Below are 6,000 nucleotides of genomic sequence, written 5' to 3' on the forward strand. Positions count from 1 at the left end.
CGGGCCTTTTACCTGAATAGTATAGCATGTAACTCCACTTGCGCTGATCACGGTTGTTTTTCGGCTTGGATGTTCTTATCACATGTGGTGCGTGCGGGCATGTCCTAATCAATTATACCGAATAACTTGAACCCTATCACCAATATAGGTAAATACGATACAGCAACAGCGACTGTACATGACTGAGATATCTGTAGATCAGTCGGCTATTCAGCCACTTGCTAATTATTTTATAGAGTAATACGGGAATATTCATAAGAAGGCGGGTACATCCTCTGAAAATAGTTTTTACTTTGTCTTCAGTATGAAATGACTTTTTTAGCATATAACTGTTGTCCAACAAAGAGAAAATACTCACAATCAGTCGAGTCACAACTACAATAAGCCTTTCTAAATAAAGAACTACTTGTATAGCATATGAGCCTAGAATGACATTACAGTTAATTGATTACGACTACACTTAAGAAAGAGCTAAGCTATGATAAAGAAAGATAACTTGCAAAATAATTGAAAGATACTTTGATTAGTTTGTTTGATTGGTACAAAACTCTTCTCTTTGTTGATATCCCCTTCTATTTATAGACTTCTTTGCTACTCAAATATTCTACTTACTTTTATTTCTTTACTTCAACTATTACGGCAGCTGAATCATTGTCATGTCGATCTTCTTCTAACCATTCTTCTTCTGTCAACCGCCTTTTGTCTTTTAGGCTTCTCGCGCGCCATATCATCAAATGACATGTAATATCCAGCTCAGCCCCAACTATGCCTCCGTAAAAAATGCTTCAAATATCTCTGGAGATCTTTCCACATGCTATTCCTTCTTTGTACAACAAAACGTGTCACTCCCTGATTGGTTAATCCATGAATGGCTAGAAATGGAGAGGTTGAATGATTACAACCTTCCCTTCGACCACTTTTTAACATCTTATCAGCCTAATCCTCCACATTTTCCTTCTTTCGCACGTACTTTGGCTATAACTATTGGCGATCCTTCTAAAATTCAAACCATGATCGACTGGTATTCAGCCATTGTTATTCAATCTAACTTACGTGGATATTTAACCTTCATTTCTTCTTGCATTACTTGTATATCTTTGCTTTTCTGTTATCTCTCTATCTTTGCAATGACTATAGAGATGATAATGCCTAAATATTACATATTTATCCTCTCATAAGAATTAGTTTCTCGTTCATTTAAGCGTTTAATCAATCTAATTAAATATGATTTCTACATACGAAGCGATTTTGGATCTAAAGTTAAATACTATTTTACCGAGGACATTTCTTGTAGCACCCTATTTTTTCTTTCAGCAACTCCATTTTGCTGAGGGGTTTTGGGTGTGGAGAATTCATGCAAAATTCTAAATTCATCACAAAATATATAGAATCAGTCATTCTCAAAATTTCCGCAATGATCACTCTCAATCCTTTCTATCATATATCCTTTCTTCATTCTGGAGTCACTTTAAAAGTTTTTTAAATTCATTAAAAGTATTTGCTTAAGAAGGCGACCCAAGTGAACCTGGAGTAATCATCCACTACAATCAGAAAGTATCTTTTTTTCACCCTGACTCCGAACTCTGGTAGGACCGACAAGGTCCATGTGTAAGAGCTCAAGGGGCTTAGAAGTAGCCACAGAGATTGTCTTTTTATGAGAGACTTTAATATATTTTCCTTTTTGGCAATTGCCATAGACAATTCTGGCCTTTTTCCCAATCTAAGGAAGCCATCTTACCAGATTCTTAGAGCTTAGGCAAGACAAATTTCTGTAGTGGACATGGCTGAGTCTTTGGTGCCAAAGTTCAGACTCATTATCTCTAGCCATGTGGCATATGATTGGAGATATAGATCCTCCACTGCTTTCAATGACATAACAATTATCACTAGTGTGAAGACCTCTCATAACTAGTTTACCTATTGAATTAGAGATCTCGCACATTTCTTTGGAGAACCTAACTAAATATTATTTGTCACAAATTTGCGATATGCTTAAGAGGTAATGTTTCAATCCCTCCACACAGAGAACATTCTCATTTTTGGGCAATTCTAGCCCAACAATTTTTCCTCACCCTAGCAGTGCTCCTATCTCCAAAAGTGACTGACCCACCATCAAAATCGGTATAATGGCAGAAGTGGGTCCGGTCAGCCATCATGTGTCTCAAGCATCCGCTGTCTAGATACCATCTAACAGTATTGCCAACTTTAAGAGCGGTATGTATTACTAGGTAGTTTGCTTTGTCTTTGACAACCCATTTGGAGACAACTTTCTTTGGGCCAGTATTGGGTTTTTGAGAGAGAGAGAGAGAGAGAGAGAGAGAGAGAGAGAGAGAGAGTGTGTGTGTGTGTGTGTGTGTGTGTCTTTCTTGGACTCATCTCTCAAATGTGAGTTTTTCTTAGGATAATGGATTTTTGTAGCTGACTATTCATTGCCACGATTTACTTGAATCATCGTTTCCTTTGTTTTTTTATTTAGTTGAGCAACTTGCATAAACAGTTCTTTCATTTTTCCTATCCATTCTAGGAGGAGTGGGATACTTCCTCCTCTTATTTTCCTTTTGTGGTGGCTTTCTAGGTGGACTTCTCATAGTTTGCAGCATTTTCCCAATTGGTATATATTTACCTATAAAGATCATACTTGGGGTGGTTTGGGAGTGTCTAAATGCTAGACATTCGAATTTCAGATGTCCCATGTCACCACATGCATAATAGAATAGAAATGATTGTGGTTTACTACCTGAAGTCACTGATTTTCCAATCACAGGGAGAACATGAATCGGACTTGTTTTGTTACTTTCATATCCCAACCCTCTCCTATCCCTTGAACTCTTACCTATTCCTAGAAATCTTTTTAGTTTTTCCTCACTTTGGGTAAACCCGTGACTTATGTGGGTAAACCTATGACTTATGTGGGTAAACCCGTGACTTATGTTGGCATGAGATTCGAATTTGACTAACTCTAATTTCAGACCTTGGTTGATTGTTTTCATTTTGCTAAGTTTTGTTTCTAGGTCTTCATTCTTCTTTATTAAGTCAACCAAGTCTCTCTCATATGAGGCATTTTCCATGGCATAGTTGGCATTGTCTCTTATGTATTCATTAATCTCATCAGCTAATTGTTCATTTTTTACCTTGGTTTCTTCAAATTTCATGCTCAATTGCTTATTTTCGGCCTTAGCTTCATTAAGCTTTTAAAGAACTTTTAAGCTTTAGGTGTAAAGTTGGTCGTAGGCTTCTTGTAGACCGGCAGTTCTAACTTCTTATTTTTCTTCTTTAGAGTTAGAGTTTTCTTCCATATGTTTATCTTTGTTCCCAATGTCCCTTGATCTAGTAATGTCTGGGGTGGGTGGAGGCTATGATTATTTTCAAGGAGAATTGGTCTCCATCAATCTGAGATTCATATGAGTCTGAGTTTGAATCCTCAAAGTCATCCCATGTGGCAACCATTCTCTTCCCTTTTAATTTGTTTTTGGTGGGGCATTCAGAAGAAAGACGACCATACCCTCCACAATTGTGATATTTGGGATCTTTTGACTGTTTGGGTGACTAAATTTACCTATTTGGTGTTTCGGGTCATTATTCTTATCCTTTTTGTAGAAGGTTTTTCCTTGGTTCTTATTAAAAAAACATCCTAAACCTTTTGGCCAATAAGGCCATATCTTTATCATCTTCGTTATCATCACTAACATCCTCAAATTCATGTCTTTTCTATGAGGCTTTTAGGACTGTGTTTTTGGATTTTGTAGGAGTTTTGCAATGTAGTCCATACGTTTGTAGGGAACCTAACAGTTCTTCTATTTTCATGTCGTCTATGCTCCTACATTCCTCTATTGTGGTGACCTTGGAAGAGAATCGATTGGAACCATCTTTGACAATCGGAGGTAATCGACGATAATCTTTGATAATTGGAGATAATTGGTGATAACATTTGATAGTTGGAGATAATCCGCAATAACCTTTGATTATTGGAGATAATCGACAGTAATATTTGATTATTACAAATAATCATTGGAGTCCATATTTTTTTGAAAAACTGAGTTAATAGTTTCGACCGATCGTTATACAAAAGGATTATCAACAATTATTGTCTTGGAAGATCGACAATTACCATCCTTATAATAAAAAAGAAAAAAGATGGAGATCATATCTTTCTAAAGAAGCATTTGAAGATCATATTTTCATAGGATTTTCTTTTTATTAATTATCCTTCACTCCCTCTTCATTGGAGACTGATGATACATGGTTGTTCTTTCACCATCACATTGTGCATCACATTATGATGTTACATGGCATCATATAGTGTTGTTACATTTGCGCTATTACATGGCTGTTCTTTCAGTGTTTGTACCCATCTTGCCCCCCTTTGATTGGGTAGAATTTTCATGAATAGTCTTGACAATCAAAATTTCACCTCTTTCAAGAATAATACTTTTTTTTTTTTATGAAACAGGCGTTGACGGATTTTCCTATCCCTTGTCCATTATGGTTCACGACCCGATAAGCTTCCGGCAACTCTCGACCTATATTCGACGTTTGCGCGTGTACCTAAGCCGAGTCCTGTATACCGAAGTCGGCTTGACCCGAAATTTGCACTTTAGCGACCGCGCCGTCGCCGCGATTCTAACGTCGCGACTCGCGCACCGAACCGATACCCAAGCCAGGAGATGTGCGTCTGTGTTCAATTCGAGGAAAACGCCGCACTTTGCAAATTCCGATGGAATCTCTACGATGTGTTCCATCAATCACATCAATCATAAGTCAAGTGCATCCCATCACAAGCCATCACTCATCCATACCTCTCCTTACCCAAAGTCCATGCAACCCATGCTTAACCCATTCTTTTCTTACAAAAAAGTCAAAAGGACTCATCCCTTTCCACTCCATCACCACTCCTCTCTCTCTCTCATTTCTCACTCTTCCAAGCAACTCCCAAGGAAAGGAATCGTCCAAGCTCTCCATGAGAAGAACCATGTGTGGCCCACTCTCTACCACCCTATCTCCCATCTCCACCCTTGGATTATCATATCCACCGTTGAAGGAGCATTTTTGGAGCATCGGAAGGCTAGGGAGGAAGAAGAAGGATAGGTGGGTGTTTCTTTCTCTCACTCCCTCTCTATTTCATTTTGTTGTATGATGATGTGTCGTGTGGCCCACCCAAATAAACCCCACCTTAATGTATGTGATGTCCAAACCATCCAACAAATAGACCCCACGATTGTCCAAGCCACGTAGACTCTATTTAACGGTGATGGGAAAACGAAATATCTATTGATCAAGTGGGCCCCGTCCTTATGGGACCCACTAGCCTTGTCCCCACACGTGGGACCCACCTTGATCAACACTTTCATGTCCAGCGACCCTGGACGCTGGACGTTGCGAGATGGGCAGAGAGTGGGTGTAGTAGCAAAAAAATATATATACTTGCTTTATGCTTTTTGGACGGGTTGCTCATGTAGGCCCCACCTTAATGTATGGATTCAATCCACATCGTCCACCCTTTTTCTCATCTCATTTTAGGCGTTGATCCGAAATTTGAAGCCTATCTAAACCTCTTACGGGCCATAAATGCAGGAAGCACTGGTTTTAAGTGATTTAAATGGTTAAGGCTCATGATGTTTCCATGTGTCAAAAATATTACATATTGGACTCATTGGTTCTGTTATGATCCGGGGAGACCAATAGTTGGTGTGGATTTTCCTAATGCGGGCCCCACATATGAAAAACATCGAAAAATCAAAAAAATAAAATGTAAGGCACGCTGCTGCAGCAGGCGCTGCTGCTGTCAGCAGCGTGCGCAGGCACTGCTGGCGGGCAAAAAAAATGGACGGACGGACGGACGGCAGGATGGGGCCCCACCATGAGGTGTTTTGGAAATCCACACCGTGCATTTGGTAGACCCACATGGGGCAGTGGGATGTCTGCCATTGAAATCCTTTTTGGTGTCCCAGCAGCCTTGGACCATTACGAAATTTATTTTCCTCTTCATCCAGGGTCTGCATG

This window comes from Magnolia sinica, chromosome 17, assembly GCF_029962835.1.
Source record: "Magnolia sinica isolate HGM2019 chromosome 17, MsV1, whole genome shotgun sequence".
NCBI lineage: Eukaryota > Viridiplantae > Streptophyta > Magnoliopsida > Magnoliales > Magnoliaceae > Magnolia > Magnolia sinica.